We start from the raw sequence: 19,265 nt of genomic DNA on the forward strand, positions 1-19,265 counted from the left end.
TTGACTGACTGGTTGATTTCGAGGAGTAAGAGTTTTGCATATGTAACAGTGTTACATTTGGATGGCACCCAATTTGCCTGAGTTTTTCTTCCTGTGCTTTTTCTGTCGTATCTCAGAGCCGTTGCCGAGAGAAGGTCTCAAAGACGTAACCCAGGATTTCTCCTGAGAGTTTTATAGTGCATCGTTTTGACTTTGATGCTAAAATGCTTGATCCAGATAGAAGGATTTTTGTTGTTGTTGTTGTTGTTGTTGTTGTTTTTGTTGTTGTTGTTGTTGTTGATGTTGTTTTCTTATATGATGGGATGGAAAGATGCAACTTCATTCCTTTCAAAGTGGATTTCTAGGCGTGTCAGCACTAGTTATGGAAAAGACTCTTGCATTGATTGTTTTGGAACTCTGGGTGAAAGTCAGTGGAACATAACTTCAAGGGCTCCTCTTCATACTGTCCACTCTACGGCACTGATCTGTGAGTGTATCCTTCAGGCAGGACCACAGTGCTTCCATCGCTGTAGCCGTGCAGCACCCATTGCCATTGGGATGTGTGAGTCCCCCACCGTTGAGTTTCTTTGGCAAGATTGTTTTCGTTACCCGACATCCCTTTCATTCATTTCCGCATTCATCGTCAGAGGAAAGTTAGGGTCAGATGGTCAATTTCTGCGAAAAGCAACATTGGGTTTTGATAGGGGTTGCATTCAATCTGCAGATCATGTTTTGCAGTGTTGTCATTTTCACCATAATCTGTCTTCTGATCCATGAACGTTGGATGCCTTTGTATTTAATGTACTCTTCTATACCTTCTTTCAGTGCTGTTTTGCAGTCTTCAGGATGTCAGTCTTGCACATTTTTTGTTCCGTTCATTCTCTTTTCTTAAAGTGTAATTATCAAATTATTTTGAGTGAGACAGAGAGAGAGAGAGAGAGATGGAGAGAGAGAGAGAATCGCATGCAGGCTCGATACTGTCAGCATGGAGCCCGACTGGAGGATCCAACTCACAACTTGAGCGTCACAACTTGAGCGAAAATCAAGAGTGGGACGCTAGACTGACTGAGCCCCCCAGGTGCCCCTTCCAGTATATTCTTAAGTATTTGTTCTTTTTGAGGACACTGTTTTCTGAATTTCAATGATGATTCTTCATTGCTCGTGTCTAGAAATACAGCCGATTGTTGTATATTGCGGATGGATCGTGCAACCCACTGAGTTGATTTATGATTGTGGTTTGTGTGTGTGTGTGTGTGTGTGTGTGTGTGTGTGTGCGTGTGTGTGTGCGTGCACGTCTTAGGTTCTTTTGTTTGTGCAAGATTCTGTGTTCTGTGAAGAGACATACTTTTCCTTCTTCGTTTCCCACATGGATGCCTTTTACGTCCTTGTCTTGCCTTATTACCCTGGGTAGACCTTGAGTGCAATGTTGAGTAGATGTGGTGAATGTGGACATCCTTTCCTGTCCCTGACCTTCAAAGGAAATTCCAGGCTTTCAGTGGGACGTGTGGTGGCAGCTGTGGCTGTTTGGTAGATCCTTTGATCGGGTCGAGGACATCGCCTTCTGTTGCATCCTGTGTGGAACCAACGCTGTGATGTGTGTGAGCCCAGAGCTGGAAAGAGTGCTCGTCAGTCTGTGCCGAGACACCCTGCCTCTGGTGTCTGACAACGGCACCGTTTCTCCTTTTGTCATCCGGAACACCTGAGGAACACAGCCCATTTTGAAGTCACTGCCCTCTCTCTAGGCTTGGCTCCTGCTCTGCGGCCTGGATGGGCGCAGACACCACTCATGGGATGCCTTGCGAAGCAGATCATGGCATGGGGAAGGAGCAGCCTCCACGATTCCAACAAAGTCTGAATGCCATGGAGGCTCAGCTGTCTGGGCTCCCTTAAGCCTGATAAGAACGACTCTTTTACATTCAGGCGTCTCTTCCTGACTTATTGACTCATTCCTCCATGCGTGTAGTGAGTCGTTCCTGATTTAATTCCTCAAACGTATGTGCAGTGAGCAGTGAGCCAAGAGTGGAGTGACAGCAGTGAAGATGTGGGGAGCAGCGGTCCCTTAAGAAGTGAGACGAGGGACACACGGTGTGTTTTGCAAGTGAGAGCGCGGATGGAAGGAAACCGCCACACGAAGACCAAGACTTATGGGGGGAGAGTTTATTTACCACTTATGGGGGTGGTGCACCAAGACCCATTGGATCTTAACACACCTGTGTTAGTGAGGCAGCTTCCAGGAGACATTGCGATGCCAATGCCATCAAGCTCCTAGCAAGCAGAGGAGAGCAAGGATGTGGTGCTTTGACACAGAGAATGATGAGAGAGGGGGATCTGGGCCACGTCCTGGCCCTGTGGGCCTTTTCCAGGTAGTGTGGCTCAGGCATGAAGGCATGGCCGTAGGAGAGGCCAAAGGGCCTGCAGGATGGGATCGCCTTTGTAGGGAATGTGTATGAGAGTAGTCCATTGCTTTGCCACAAGGGCTGGGGGCAAAGTCTAAGCCGAGACACTGGAGGGATCCAGCAAGTGGAGAGGAAGTGTTTGGGGGGCGGGCTTTGTGTGTGTGTGTTTTTTTTTTGGGGGGGTGGGTGTAACCAGGATGTACCTATAGTCACTTGAGGGCAAGCGCAGGTCTTTCGGAGTTCCCTGAGGCCATAAGCCAGAGCCTCAGACCTTGCACTGGCAGCAAACGGGGACACAGCAGCTGGATTGGCTGCAGGAGGACCCACAGCCGGAAGAGCAGCAGCAGGGCTTGCAGCAGCAGGACTGGCAGCAGCAGGGCTTGCAGCAGCTGGACTGGCAGCAGCAGGGCTTGCAGCAGCTGGACTGGCAGCAGCAGGGCTTGCAGCAGCTGGACTGGCAGCCGCTGGACTGGCAGCAGCAGGGCTTGCAGCAGCTGGACTGGCAGCAGCCACAGGAGCCACAGGAGCCACAGGAGCCACAGCCCCCCTTGGAGCCCCCACAGGAGCCACAGCCCCCCTTGGAGCCCCCACAGGAGCCACAGCCCCCCTTGGAGCCCCCACAGGAGCCACAGCCTCCCTTGGAGCCCCCACACGAGCCGCCGCTGGAACAGGCACAGGCTGGCACACAGCAGCACACGGGCTTGCAGCAGCACACGGGCTTGCAGCAGCACACGGGCACACAGCAGCTGGAGCCGCAGCCCCCACAGCCGGAGCCGCAGCCCCCACAGCCGGAGCCGCAGCCCCCACAGCCGGAGCCACAGCCTCCAGAACAGCCACAGCAGCCCATGTTTCTGGTGGGTTTTGGGCGGAGTCGGTCAGAGATGCAGGTGCAGAGGGGAGGTGTTCAGGTGTGGAGCCTCCTGGGCCAGGGGCCCTGTATATACCTGCCAGGGTCAGGTGAGAGGCTGACACACTGTCACTTCCTGGTTCCTGTTTGTGCCACTTTGCAGCGGACAAAGGATGAGTATTTTTCAGAATTTCATCATGACCATGTGATTGTATTGACCTGAACGTCTTTGGTGGGTTTTGCCTTTTCCCCAGCGCCCGACTTGCATCACCTGACGGGCTTGTGTTTCAGAGTTTGCAGGGAGACGGAAGCAGCGCCTCGGAGCCCTGGGGGTCCCACCCTGACCCGATTCGTGACCCTCAACAGTCTTGGCATGATTCCAAAGAGCACATGACCGGTGGGCTCAGGGTGTGGAGAGTGTGGGAAGCAGAAAGCCACCGTGGCGGTGGGCAGTGGGAAGGGCCCTTCCTGTCCATCTCCGGGCAGGAGGTGCTTATGGGCATTCGGAGCAGGTGGCGCCCACGGTTCTGGGCTGGGACCCTGATGGCGGAGCCTGGGCTACTCAGGGTCCTCCTTGAATTGCCTCGTGGGAGTTCTGCTTTGACTGAAATCGTGGGGGCAGGGTGGTGCTGAGAGATGCCTTGAGCCAGCTCCTGTGCTCCCGAGGTGCCCTGCCTTCCTTCTATGGATCGGAGCCGCCCGATTGCACTGTGGGCATCAGGATCCATCCGTGCTATCAGTACGACGCCCCTTGCTTGCCTGTAGACCCCGCGGCACGAGGAGCCCAAAGTGGCCGGGTGGCCGCCTCAACTCCAGTCCAGCGGAATGGTTGTGTGTCCGTGCTGGAAGCCTTTCTCCCTCCGCAACCAAGAGCTTCAGGCCAGCGGCGCATGAGGTCCCGGCGACTGGAGAGAAGAACCATTTTGCTAGCGGGTCAGCAGGGAAAAGAGTGAGGAGGATGTGGTAGGAATCACCGGCCGTGCGTCTTTCAGGTCCTTGACGCCGATGCTCTCCGTAGAGTCCCTCAGGAGTGTAGCGCAACCCACCGTTCCTAGCCTGTCCCCTTGGGGTCTGGTGGCTCGCCCTGGCCTCGCCCGCCATTACAGCCCTCAACGCGTGGACCAGGGAACCACGCGTGAGAACAATGGTTTCTGCCCCGGAAGATTTGGATGGCTTGCGGGTTTGATATCAATATTCCATTTGCTCGCGTGACAGTTGAGAACACTTGGCCGTACGTCGTTCCAAGGGCGACTTACACATATGTGGCCTGAATGTGTCTTGTGGAGGCTGATAGCCCCCTCTTCGGAAAGATAAAATCAAAAGAATACGACAAAGCTAAGACTCCCTGCCAAAGGGACGCAGGGCTCAAGTCTGAGCAACTCGAAGAGAAATGCCCTGCAGGCTCTTAGGCTTAACTATCTATGCCACCGCCTTTATTAGTTTGACAAATTCCCTTCAAATTTTAAACCACGCGTGCAAAGTCGATAGCTTTGGTTTCTCTTTTGCGTGTCTGTGTCTCGGTTGGGCGTGTTCCTTTCCTTCCCCACCCTGTCCCGCCCCCCCCCGCCCCCCCAGGCATTTTTCTGTCCTTCCGGCTTGGGAAGTTTCCATTGACCTGCCTGAGTTCACGGAGTGCGTGCACACCGTGTCCGGTCAGCTGACGGGCCCATCAAAGCCTTTCTTCGCCTTTGTCACAGTGCCTTTGATCTCTAGCCCTTTCTGGGAATCTTTGGTAGGATTTCCTGTCGCTGCTTCCGTCACCCGTTTCCTCTCGGAGGTGTCCTGAGAGGCTCAGCGTGTCAATGATATTTATTTTAACTTCCTCGTCTGATCATTTCAAAGTCCCTGCCGTGCCTGGGTCTGGCTGTCATGCCCGCTCTGTGTCTTCCAGCTGAGCTCTTTGTCTTTTAGTATGCCTTGTACTTTGATGTCGAAAGCGGGACGTGATGCACCGGGGAAGAGGAGTGGTGGTACCTAGGCCTGGAGGGGTGTGTTAATAAGGGCTGGGGGTGAGGGGATGTTCTTCGTCTTTTAGTGACCTGGCCTGCAACCTTTACTAGGCGGCCTCAGTCGGTCCCCACCACGCCCCCGCCGCCAGCCGGGCTGCCACCCTGCCGCCAGGTGGTCATGAATCAGCCTGGGACTGGAGCTGAGTATTTCCTCCCCTCCAGGTCGCTGGGCTCTGATAAGACCCCAGCAACGTTGGGCTTGGTCAAATCATGTATCCTGAGGGCAGACCTCACGAATTGGGGACGTGCTCTGGCATAATTCTACATGTCTCCTTCCATGCTCCCTCTGGCCCAAAGCGTGAGGGGATTTTTGGAGTGTGTCCCCCTGGAGATGTTAGCTCTCGGGCATGTCTGCACTGCGGTTGGCTTACCCTCTGTTTCTGTAAGTTGTGATTCTCTGTCTCTGCCCCTCTGTCTCTCCAACACAGGGCGGGGCGTGGGGGGGGGGCATGCAGCAGGATGCCCTGTGACCTCGGTTCTTTGGTGGATCTGACAAGGGCTGCTGGTTTTTTCAGTTGAGCCTTTTCTTGGTGGGTGGAGGGGCGTGGCCACCTCCAAGCTCCTCCCATGCTCTGCAGGCATGGTTTCCCTCCTGAAGACGCTTTCACATCCTATCACAATGAAACCCTCTCCTAGCATGTCATGTCCACGGACCAAAGAAATACAGCCGTAGAACATATTAAATGTCAGCTTCTGGGAAATACTTTGGTGCCGTCTTGAATATTCCTTAGGGTGGTTCATGACGTTTGCCTTGAAATGGGAGTCTGCAGTCCATGACTAAAAGGCGCACCTTCGATGGCAATCCCAAGGTGGTTTGGGAAGATTCTTAACCGTGGACGAGTTTCTTCCCCATAGAAGAGGATGCCCAAACAACGTCACGTCACATGAATTTGAGAATGGAGACCTACTCCGTACGTGATACAATTCAGCCTTTGACGTGTGCAATTGAGTGGTGTTTGGTCGATTCGCAAAGTGATACAAGCATCACTTCTGACTCGTTCCAGAACATGTTCACGGCCCCCCAAACACAACTCCATAACGCGAGCACGTGGTATCCATTCGTCCCTTCCCACCCAGCCCCCAGGACATACTGATCTAGAAGGATTCTTCATTGCTAGTGTAGATGGCTTTGTGGACACTGTCAGAGAAATGGGGTCGTATAGTATGTGGCCTTTTGCGTGTGTCTCCTTTCACTTAGCATACCGTTTTCAACGTTTTTGTTTGTTTCTTTGTTTGATTAGCATGTATCAGAGCTTTATACCTTTCGAAAAAGAGCTAAGTAAGATCCCATGCCATGGAGAGACCAGTCTGTTTACCCACGCATCAGTTGTCGGACATTTGGTTATTTCCCCGTGGGGCCTTGGTGAAGAATGCTGCTACGCGACTCCGCACACGAATTTTTGCATGATGTACGTTCTCTCTTCTCTTGGGGATATATCTAGCAGTGCAATTTCTGAGTCGCATGGAATCTCTACTTAACACGTGGGGAGCGGTCAACCTCTTTTGCAAAGCAGTTGCCTCCATTTGAGTCCCATCGGCAACGCGCGGGGCTCCGGTTTCTCCACACCTTCCCCAGCACGTCTTATTGTCTGTCTTTTGGATCCTAGCCATCCTAGGCACTGGGATCTCCTTGTGGTTCTGATCTGCATTTCCCCGATTCCTAATAAGGTTGAGCACCTTCTCATTGGCTTATTCGCCAACCGTGTACCTTCTTGGACCAATGTCTATCCAGATCCAGTGCTCCATCGTTTTTCCTTTTGGGCGGGGGGGGCTTCATTCTTATTCATTGATTGGTTGCTTGATTGACTGACTGGTTGATTTCGAGGAGTAAGAGTTTTGCATATGTAACAGTGTTACATTTGGATGGCACCCAATTTGCCTGAGTTTTTCTTCCTGTGCTTTTTCTGTCGTATCTCAGAGCCGTTGCCGAGAGAAGGTCTCAAAGACGTAACCCAGGATTTCTCCTGAGAGTTTTATAGTGCATCGTTTTGACTTTGATGCTAAAATGCTTGATCCAGATAGAAGGATTTTTGTTGTTGTTGTTGTTGTTGTTGTTGTTTTTGTTGTTGTTGTTGTTGTTGATGTTGTTTTCTTATATGATGGGATGGAAAGATGCAACTTCATTCTTTTGAAAGTGGATTTCTAGGCGTGTCAGCACTAGTTATGGAAAAGACTCTTGCATTGATTGTTTTGGAACTCTGGGTGAAAGTCAGTGGAACATAACTTCAAGGGCTCCTCTTCATACTGTCCACTCTACGGCACTGATCTGTGAGTGTATCCTTCAGGCAGGACCACAGTGCTTCCATCGCTGTAGCCGTGCAGCACCCATTGCCATTGGGATGTGTGAGTCCCCCACCGTTGAGTTTCTTTGGCAAGATTGTTTTCGTTACCCGACATCCCTTTCATTCATTTCCGCATTCATCGTCAGAGGAAAGTTAGGGTCAGATGGTCAATTTCTGCGAAAAGCAACATTGGGTTTTGATAGGGGTTGCATTCAATCTGCAGATCATGTTTTGCAGTGTTGTCATTTTCACCATAATCTGTCTTCTGATCCATGAACGTTGGATGCCTTTGTATTTAATGTACTCTTCTATACCTTCTTTCAGTGCTGTTTTGCAGTCTTCAGGATGTCAGTCTTGCACATTTTTTGTTCCGTTCATTCTCTTTTCTTAAAGTGTAATTATCAAATTATTTTGAGTGAGACAGAGAGAGAGAGAGAGAGATGGAGAGAGAGAGAGAATCGCATGCAGGCTCGATACTGTCAGCATGGAGCCCGACTGGAGGATCCAACTCACAACTTGAGCGTCACAACTTGAGCGAAAATCAAGAGTGGGACGCTAGACTGACTGAGCCCCCCAGGTGCCCCTTCCAGTATATTCTTAAGTATTTGTTCTTTTTGAGGACACTGTTTTCTGAATTTCAATGATGATTCTTCATTGCTCGTGTCTAGAAATACAGCCGATTGTTGTATATTGCGGATGGATCGTGCAACCCACTGAGTTGATTTATGATTGTGGTTTGTGTGTGTGTGTGTGTGTGTGTGTGTGTGTGTGTGCGTGTGTGTGTGCGTGCACGTCTTAGGTTCTTTTGTTTGTGCAAGATTCTGTGTTCTGTGAAGAGACATACTTTTCCTTCTTCGTTTCCCACATGGATGCCTTTTACGTCCTTGTCTTGCCTTATTACCCTGGGTAGACCTTGAGTGCAATGTTGAGTAGATGTGGTGAATGTGGACATCCTTTCCTGTCCCTGACCTTCAAAGGAAATTCCAGGCTTTCAGTGGGACGTGTGGTGGCAGCTGTGGCTGTTTGGTAGATCCTTTGATCGGGTCGAGGACATCGCCTTCTGTTGCATCCTGTGTGGAACCAACGCTGTGATGTGTGTGAGCCCAGAGCTGGAAAGAGTGCTCGTCAGTCTGTGCCGAGACACCCTGCCTCTGGTGTCTGACAACGGCACCGTTTCTCCTTTTGTCATCCGGAACACCTGAGGAACACAGCCCATTTTGAAGTCACTGCCCTCTCTCTAGGCTTGGCTCCTGCTCTGCGGCCTGGATGGGCGCAGACACCACTCATGGGATGCCTTGCGAAGCAGATCATGGCATGGGGAAGGAGCAGCCTCCACGATTCCAACAAAGTCTGAATGCCATGGAGGCTCAGCTGTCTGGGCTCCCTTAAGCCTGATAAGAACGACTCTTTTACATTCAGGCGTCTCTTCCTGACTTATTGACTCATTCCTCCATGCGTGTAGTGAGTCGTTCCTGATTTAATTCCTCAAACGTATGTGCAGTGAGCAGTGAGCCAAGAGTGGAGTGACAGCAGTGAAGATGTGGGGAGCAGCGGTCCCTTAAGAAGTGAGACGAGGGACACACGGTGTGTTTTGCAAGTGAGAGCGCGGATGGAAGGAAACCGCCACACGAAGACCAAGACTTATGGGGGGAGAGTTTATTTACCACTTATGGGGGTGGTGCACCAAGACCCATTGGATCTTAACACACCTGTGTTAGTGAGGCAGCTTCCAGGAGACATTGCGATGCCAATGCCATCAAGCTCCTAGCAAGCAGAGGAGAGCAAGGATGTGGTGCTTTGACACAGAGAATGATGAGAGAGGGGGATCTGGGCCACGTCCTGGCCCTGTGGGCCTTTTCCAGGTAGTGTGGCTCAGGCATGAAGGCATGGCCGTAGGAGAGGCCAAAGGGCCTGCAGGATGGGATCGCCTTTGTAGGGAATGTGTATGAGAGTAGTCCATTGCTTTGCCACAAGGGCTGGGGGCAAAGTCTAAGCCGAGACACTGGAGGGATCCAGCAAGTGGAGAGGAAGTGTTTGGGGGGTGGGCTTTGTGTGTGTGTGTTTTTTTTTTGGGGGGGTGGGTGTAACCAGGATGTACCTATAGTCACTTGAGGGCAAGCGCAGGTCTTTCGGAGTTCCCTGAGGCCATAAGCCACAGCCACAGACCTTGCACTGGTAGCACGCGGGAATACAGCAGCTGGATTGGCTGTCGGAGGACCCACAGCCGGAAGAGCAGCAGCAGGGCTTGCAGCGCAGGACTGGAAGCAGCTGGACTGGCAGCAGCAGGGCTTGCAGCAGCTGGCCTGGCAGCAGCCACAGGAGTCAGAGCCCCATTGGAGTCCCCAGAAGAGCCAAATCCTTCTTTGGATACCCCTCAGCCAGATCATCCGCCCACACATTTTGAGTTGCAGTCCTTAGCCCTCCACGGGTACCCGTGTTTCTGGTCAGTTTTTTTGGTGTTTTGCAGAAATGTAGGTGCAGATGGGAGATGTTCAGGTGTTAGTATCGTGGGCCTGGATCCCTCTCTGTACCTGAGCATGTGTTCACTTCTGTTTGTTTGTTTCTTTTCTCTGGCAGTGTACATATTTGGCCATTTTCTAATAGCAGATGTTAGAGAGTTTATAATTGTGTCACACTTTTTCCTGTTTAGTATTTTAGTGATTGTTTTCAATAATTCTGTGTCATGTGTGTTGACTGACATTGTACATTCAACGTGGGCTGTGATCCACCTTTGGATTCTCTTGACTTTTTTAGATTTCACACCCCTGAACTTCGTGTTCTGTTCTATCCGAGTTCTCTCTATCCATGTGGCTCCACTGACCTTGCAGCCTTACATCATGTCTCCGTGTACATCAGCCTTCCTGTGCCCACAGCTTCCTCCCTCCTTCCTTCTTTTCTTTTGATCTTCTTTTTTTCTAAGTGCTATGAGGAATCTGTTGGAATCCAACAAACGCAGACATTAATAAACAGCATTCTGTGGTTCTGACAGTCTCACATGTTTTAGCTGTTAGTACCTCAACCATTGTTCTTGAAAAACATGACTGTTTTTACATCTATTGGTATTCCTTTTTAAGTGGTGTCTGTGGGCTCTGGACAATGACATGAGGGTCTTGCTTTCCTTAAACTCCCCTGGTGCTCCCCTGGCCAGTGGTCTCCTGGCCCAGTGTACATATTCTTATATGTCAACCCCCTTCTGGCTCTCTGGGAATCCCCTGATTTCTGCTGTGTTTCCCGGGGATGATGCCTGGGGATGGTCCTCCTACTTCTGGAGATTCCCTCTGTGCTCACGACACTCCATCTCCTGCTGCTTGGATCACATGGACTTATTTTCGTTTAAATTCTTGTCTCCGTGGTGCCCATCCCCCAGCAGTTTCTTGAGGAAGAAAGCAATCTATGTGACATCTTTTAAAAATTTACATTTCTTAAAGAGAATCATAATTCTCACTCTAAACCTGATTGGTAGTTTGGCTAGATATACAATTCTAGATTAGAAAATTTCCCCCCAAATATGGATGAAATTGCTGTATTTCTGTCTGGCTCTTAGAGAGACTGTTGAGAATTTGCACACTCATTCTCACGTATGTGTGTGTAATCTGTGTGTTCTCCTCTCTGGAAGCTTTAGATCTTTATTCTGAAATCTCACCTTGTGTGCCCAGGCTCTGGGCCTTTTCTTCTTTTTTCCCACCTGTTGTGCTGATAGTGTGGTGCTCCTCCTGGGTGTGGAAACAGAGGCCTTTCAATACCAGAATGTTCCCAAATGAGATCTTTGTTAACATGCTGTTCTGCGTCTCCACATCTCCTTGCTTTGTCTGGTTGTGTTTCCTTGTCTGAGGCCTCCTCAGTGGGGGCTCCAACCCCCTATCTTATTCTTCCATGATTCATCTCTGCCTCTTGGTTCTGTTTTCTGGAATTTCTATTCAAGACTAGCTCTCAGTCTCTCCTGAGTCATTTTTCTTGCTGTTGGACTTTAAATTTGTGAGAATTCTCTTTCAGTCTTTGTGTTTCCCTTTTGGGTAGCTCACTGTTGTTCAGTGCCTCAGGTCTATTCGAAATATCATCTTATCTACTTGAAGATACTCTTCATACAATTTTGAATTCTTCTTTTACTCCTTGAATAATTTTCTCCTCCCCCCACCCCTTTTTCCAGTTTGTGTATTTGAGAATTCCAAGAGTCTGTGTGAAGAAGCTACATAGTCCCGAAGCAGTGGCTGACCATACTTGTCACATGTCCACAGATTCTGTGGGACCTACCAGCGGATGGTGAGCCCACATGTGGCTGCTCCATCCCAAAGAGTCAGCTCTAGAGGGAGGATGTGCCCAAGAAGCTCTGGGCAGGGGAGGGGGCAGCCCATGTCTGGCTGGCACCAATTCCTGCAGGGTAGGGAGGGGGCGGGAGGGACACTGCATGTGACCTATCAGCAAGGGGTCATCCTGCTGTGCCATATGGAGATGTGCCAGGTTCCCCGTGTGCCCTGGGGTGCCTTGCTCCTCCAGTCTGGTGATCCTTGGCTTTGCCTCTTGACCTTTGGGAGAACATTTCCCCCAACATGTCTCCCTACCTTGGGCCACTCTGTTTTTCTGTAGAGGATTCACTCACTGTCTTGCCTGGAAGCTGTGACCAGCCCCCGGGGTCCTCAGAAGTGAGTAGGGAAGAGGCTGGAGTCTCAGATTTGTGTCCGTACTTCCCTCTATCCCCATGACCTCAGTGTGGCACTCTTGGACTCAGCCTGCGCCCTGTCCCATAGTTTCCCTACCTCAGTTTCCCTATGAGTGGGAATATGATCTAAACATCTAACTCCTTCCTGTATAGACTTTCAACCAATCTGCCTGGTTTTAGTCACACCTGCCCCTGTTCCCAGCCTCAGAGGTCCCCGTAATTGAGTCCCTACATGCCTTTGGCCCCAGTGACGATTCTTCCTTTCAGCTTTGGGTCCTCTGGGGCTTGAGCTCTAGCTCCCACTTAACTGTGAAGTGAGTCTGTAATAGTCTCTCTGCTCTCCAGTTTCCAATACATCCTGACTGTTGTGTTGTCTTTCCTTCTCTTAGCTGAGGAGTTCTGCCTACTCGTTATTATATGTCAAAAGGCATCCAGGACGGAACGTAAGTAGATGTATATTCTGTCCCCCGTGACTGAATATCAACCACCACTGATTCCCCCCCACCACACACACACACACATAATCTTTACAGTCAGTTGGGTTCATTGCAAAAAGGAATCCTGTTGGGGCTTTTATTTGGATTGAAGTAAATGTAAAGATTAATTTAGGAATAACTGATATCTTTTTGCTGGAAAATCTTCCTATGCAACGAGATCATGGTAAGTATTTACTCTTATTCAAATCTTTCCTTATTTCCCTCATGGAAGGGTTTCCTCTCTCCTTATTTATTTATTTATTTAGTCATCTTCTCTGGACATTTTGCATCAGTGGAATCCTATGTGGTCTCTGTGTCTGGCTTCTTTCACTGAGTGGAATATTGAGTTGCATTTGTAGCTGTGTTATCAATACCCCACTTATTTTCCTTGCTGAAGAGTATTCCTTTGTGGATTGCCACATTTTGTTTATTCATCACTAGTTGGTGAACATTTGAGTTGTTTCCACTTTTTGGCTATTGTGGATAAAGCTGCCTTGAACATTTCTGTGCAGGTCTTTGCAGGGCTGTGTGTTTTCATCTCTTCCGAGTAGATACTTAGGACTGGAATTGATGGGTCTTATGGTAAAGGTATGTTTACCTGTTCCAGAACTTACAGGAATTACTTTCCCAATCAGCTATGCCGTACCGTATTCCCACCAGCAACGCGTGAGGCTTGTGTTGTTCGGCATCCTCGCTGACACTTCCTACTGCCTTTCTTCTGGATTACAGCCACTCTCGTGGGTGGAGATGCTGTCTGGTCTTAATTTTCATTTTTGAAATGACCAGCGATGGTGAACATCTCTTCTGTGGTATTATCCATTCTACATCCTCTTTGGGAAAATATCCATGTATATGTATTGTCCATTCTAAGTTGGGTTGTTTGTGGTCTTATGATTGAGTTGAGGACTTCTTTGTTTGTTCTAGATATTTCTTCAGGCCCTTCCTCTTCTCCATTCTCTGTCTCCTTTTGCAACTCTGATTACACATGTATCAGACCATCTCACCCCATCATTATTCTCACTTGTTCTGCCTTCTCTCTGTGTGCTGCTTTCCGGGCTTACAAAACCTAAGTTTATTTGAGTCCAAACAACCCTTTAATGTATACACTGATATTTTAAGAATCAGTTTCTCTTTATTTTTAAACTTTGTTTGTTTACTTATTTATTTATCTATTTATTTAGAGAGAGCAGGGGAGGAGCAGAGAGAGAGGGAGAGAGAGGATCCCAAGCAGGCTCCATGCTGTCAGCACAGAGTCTGATGCAGGGCTTGAACCCACAAACCATGAGATCATGACCTGAGCTGAAATCAAGAGTCAGATGCTCACCCGACTGGACCACCCAGGTGCCCCAGGATCAAGTTCTCTTTAGAGACATATGTCCTGGACCAGGATGAATAGTCGCCCTGCTGCAGAAGGAGTGGTCCAACCTCTGATAATGGTTAGCAAGAGGCTACATCTTGTCTTTGCTACATGTCCACAGGGTGTTGGCAATTTGCTTTTTCTTTTAGTAAGCATTATGTTTTTCATAGTCTTTTCTTTTCGATGTGTGTATTCCTTTTCTCATCTGTAATCTAACTTCTGCTGTGTGTGAGAGACAGATGGTGGCAGCTCCACTCTCATTCGGAGGGAGAACAGCCCAAGAGAACATTGCTCTCCTCGATTGAAATGAGTCAAACTACAAAAGCTCATTGTTGTAAAACCCACTGGAGAGTCAGGATCATAAAGAAAGGTAAACTCACCAAACTCCAGGGGAGAAGAGCACCCCCACAGGCGTGCTCATGCCCGATGGATGGACAGAGAATGGAGAGGCCAGCTGACTGGCTAAGAGGTTGTTAAGGGGTGCAAGCGAGCTGTTGAACAGACCAGACTCCTGCAGGGCCCCCAGATTCAGGGCCCTCAACCATATGCCAACTCTTCCCACGGATCTTCGAGTTCTCAGGAGCAGCACGCCAAATGCCAGGGTGGGAACACCCTGGGAAACACATCCTCGCGGGGCGGGGGGTCACCATGTATGGGGTGGCCAGAAAGTGGCTGGGTGCTGAGAGAGAGCCCCCTATCTATAATTCCTTAAGGAAGAAAACGTGGCCCCTCACACCCAGAAGGATGATGACTATCAGAGAAACAGAGAATGCCACCTGCTGGTGAGGGTGTGAACTCTGGGAATGAATGCTGGTGAGGGTGTGAACGCTGGGGATGAACATGGGTGTGGATGTGAATGCTGGGAATGAATGCCAGTGAGGGTGAAAATGCTGGGAATGAATGCTGGTGAGGGTGTGAATGCTGGGGATGAAATGGCGAGTGTGTGAACGCTGGGATGAACACCGGTGAGGGTGTGAACGCTGGGAATGAGTGCCAGTGAGGGTGAAAATGCTGGGAATGAATGCTGGCGAGGGTGTGAAAGCTGGAAATGAATGCTCGCGAGGGTGGGAATGCTGGGAATGAACACTGGCGAGGGTGTCAACGCTGGGACGAACACTGGTGAGGGTGTGAACGCTGGGAAAGAGTGCTGGCACAGCCGCATTGAGGACGGTGTGCCGGTTTCTGAAAAAGTTACAAATAGAATCACCACATGCCTCAGCAGCCCCATGTGTGGCCACATCCCCCCCAGAGAACTGAGATCAGGGTTTCAAAGAGACGTGCGTGTGAACATGCACCCATGTTCGCAGCAGCTAATGAATGGGTAGACACAAGTGTCCGTGGATGGGTGAATGGATGAGCAAACCGTGGCCCATCCACGCAGGGGACTGTCTCTCAGCCACGAGGAGGAAGGAAATCCTGACCCCTGCTACAACATGGATGAATCTCAGGGACCTGGTGCTGAGTGAAATAAGCCAGACACCAAAGGACAAATATTGTGTGATCCCCTCATATGAGGTCCCTGGAGGAGTCACATTCGTAGAGACAGACAGTAGATGGTGGACACTGGGGCTGGGGAGGGGAGGGGGTTAATGTTTCATGGGGACAGAGTCTCGTTTTGTGAAACGAATTCTGAAGATGGATGTGGTGATGGTTGTACGTGGTATGGTGCCACTGAGCTGTGCACTTGAAAGTGGTGGAGACGGTTAACTTCCTGTTATGTGTGTTTTTCCACAGTGAAAATTTGCAGAAAAGGAAGGAAACTCTAGGACATGGGAGAAGAACTAAGGGAAGCCCCTGGGTCTTTAGGGCTCAGGACTGAGAGGGAGATCTGTCCCTGGGCACAGGGAACAGGGGCAGCACAAGGAGGAAGGAGGTTCCCCAGGACCCCAAGAGCTGGCAAAGGGGCTGAGGACAGGGTCCTGATGGGGGGGAACACTGGAGGACAGTGAACCCCAAGAGGGAATGAGGACAGGGCTCTGGGGGGGGAGACACTGGAGGATGATGAACCCCAAGAGGGAACAAGGACAGGGACCTGGGGAGGAGACACTGGAAGACAGTGAACCCCAAGAAGGAATGAGGACAGGGCTCTGGGGGGTGAGACCCTGAAGGACAGTGAACCCCAAGAGGGGCCGAGGACAGGACCCGGTGTGGGGGGGAGACACTGGAGGACACTGAACCCCAAGAGGGGCCGAGGACAGGGCTCTGGGGGGGGAACACTGGAGGATGATGAACCCCAAGAGGGAATGAGGACAGGGCCCTGCATGTGGGAGACACTGGAGGACAGTGAACCCCCAGAGGGAATGAGGACAGGGCCCTGCATGTGGGAGACACTGGAGGACAGTGAGCCCCAAGAGGGGCTGAGGATAGGCCCTGTGGGGGGCAACACTGTAGGATGGTGAACCCCAAGAGGGGCTGAGGACAGGACCCGGTGGGGGGGGGACACTGGAGGACAGTGAACCCCAAGAGGGAATGAGGACAGGGCTCTGGGGGGTGAGACACTGGAGGACAGTGAACCCCAAGAGGGGCCGAGGACAGGGTCCTGTGGGGGGGAGACATTGGAGGACAGTGAGCCCCAAGAGGGGCTGAGGATAGGGCCCTGTGGGGGGAGACACTCGAGGACAGTGAACCCCAAGAGGGGCTGAGGACAGGGCTCTGGGCGGGGGGGGGGCGACACTGGAGGACAGTGAACCCCAAGAGGGGCTGAGGACAGGGCCCTGCGTGTGGGAGACACTGGAGGACAGTGAACCCCAAGAGGGGCCGAGGACAGGGCTCTGGGCAGGGGGAGACACTGGAGGACAGTGAACCCCAAGAGGGGCCGAGGACAGGGCCCTGTGGGGGGAGACACTGGAGGACAGTGAACCCTCTGAAGAGAAGAAGCAGCACCTGTCACAAGGTCACAGACATGAGAGATGCTCCCGGGAGGCTCAGTGACCGGGAACCTGAGAAAGCCTTGGATTCCTGAACACTGGACAAGGGACAGAACAGAAAAATGTCTCTGTAGCTTCTGCTCCCAGACAGACTGGAGAACACAGCCTTTGATCGTGCTTGAGTAGGATCAGGAACTGGGAGAGCCCAAGCTTTACAAAGGTCTCCATAAAACAAAGAAACCACTAAAAAACTCTACGGCGAGTCCTTTTGGAATAGAGACAGAAGACAAGGCAGGTGGGCAGGAGGAGACCAATCTGGCCTCATTCCCAAAGGATCTCAGGAGTGAAGCTGACTCTGACTTGAAGGTTTGGAGGGGGAACATTGCACCAGGAGGAGGTGTGTCACAGGCATAAAGCAATATTTGTGTTATTTTTAAATGACACACAGTTTCCCCAGGGAGAGAACATGAATGGAAATAAGGAAGTGACTGTCCAGCATCTCAGCTGACCCCGGCGGGTACGTAAAGCCCAGGCCCAGGAGGCTCCACACCCGAACACCTCCCCTCTGCACCTGAGTCTCTGACCAACTCCGCCCCAAACCCACCAGAACCATGGGCTGCTGTGGCTGTTCTGGAGGCTGTGGCTCCAGCTGTGGGGGCTGCAACTCCAGCTGCTGTGTGCCCATGTGCTGCTGTGTGCCAGCCTGTGCATGTTCCAGCTGTGGCTCGTGTGGGGGCTCCAAGGGAGGCTGTGGCTCCTGTGGCTGCTGTCAGTCCAGCTGCTGTGTCCCTGTCTGCTGCTAGTGCAAGACCTGAGGCTCTGAACCCAGACCTTGGGTTTCTCAATGTTTGGTGAAACCTGTCTTCTTGTGGTTTACCCGAATCAGCTCCTTTTCACGCATCCTCTCCTGAAGCTCACTTCTGGAGCCTTTATCTTTTGGCCTGTGGGCTACAGGCTGACAAGGACCCAGTCCCACGGCCATAGAAGACAGACACCATTCAGTTGGTGGGATGAGGTCCCTCTCGCCTTTTCTCAGGGAACTGTATTTCTCCTTTGCCTTTGTCGGTCTGCAGTCTCCGCAGGGCCCTGACCCCTGCACCCCCGTGCTGGCCTCTGGCCTGACCCAGGCTCTTACAGATAGGACAAACTCCTGGCTTTAGTATCCTGAATTTACTCCACCCCCAAAACGTATCCTCTTGTCTGTCTGACCTCTGACTCCAGTGTGAGTGGCAGGGGAGTGGCAGACAGGGGTTCCCCTAAATCCTAGAGACCCTTTACCACCAAGAGTTGGACCTTGCTCTATGGCATCTATGTTTGGCTGGCAACTGTTCCGGATCCCTCTGATTTGTGTGTCAAGGCAGGAACTATACCATGAAATCCCTAAATAAGTACCCCCACACCCCCATCACTGTGGTTCTTCATTCTGGTGTCTGATTAGATGCGTCCTGTTCCCTTCCTGCTCTCCTCCCCTCCTCGGGCTCCCTTTGCGAGGTCAACATCATATTGTGCCCACCCACTCCTGTGACCAACCTGTGCATGCATGCCACCTGTCTTGGGCAGGCTGAGGGCAGGGCCAGGGGGTCAGGAACCACACGGCACCTGCTTCAAGGGTCTCATGGCCTTTGGAAAATCTGCAATCTGAGGCAACAGACAGAAGCCAGAATGTCTGTTTCTTTAAATTACAGAGTCAAGAGGAGTGCAAAGGACATGCGTGAGACCCCGGATACTTGACCTTGTTCCTCCCACAGATGGGTACATTTGCCTGGCTCTGCGGCCCGTGTAGCCTGAGGACATCCCTGCAGACTCCAAACGTGGGAGCCCCTCCCTGGATTCTGTGAAGCAAGTTGTGCAGGAGGTAAGACCCATTGCTGGGGAGGGGACGTGTCAGCAGCTGAGGCCCGTTCTGAGCTGTCCTCTGGTAGCCACCTGCCATGTGGGGCCGCTTAATTCAAGCTGAGAGAAAATCCTATGAAGGAAAGGCTTCGGTTCCTATTGCAAGTATGCAGCGGCCTCTTGTGGTCAGTGGGTGCACAGCACACACACAGCACGTTTCCTGCCCAAAGCAGAGAGCTGTTCGGACAGCTCTGGGGGAAGAGGAGACAACTCCACGCCTGGTGCTCCACCCAGACCTCCAGGCTGGGGCCCAGAGCCACGATGTCTCCGTGTGGGTGTTAGGCAAGTGGGTACGGCTGCTGTTACTAAGCATACTACACTGGTTGGTGTGAAACAAGAGAGCTCATTCTCTCTCACTTCTGGAGGCCAGATCCCAAATTGAGGCATTAGGACCACAAGGGAGTCTCTAGGGGGCGAATCGGGAAAACCTTGTCCCACCTCTTGCCCATTTTCTAGTAGAGTGTTTTTCCTGCTGTTACATTTGGAGAGTTCCTTGCGTATT

This window comes from Puma concolor, unplaced genomic scaffold (assembly GCF_028749965.1).
Source record: "Puma concolor isolate L17-30 unplaced genomic scaffold, mPumCon1.1.hap2 unalloc_scaffold_40, whole genome shotgun sequence".
Lineage (NCBI taxonomy): Eukaryota > Metazoa > Chordata > Mammalia > Carnivora > Felidae > Puma > Puma concolor.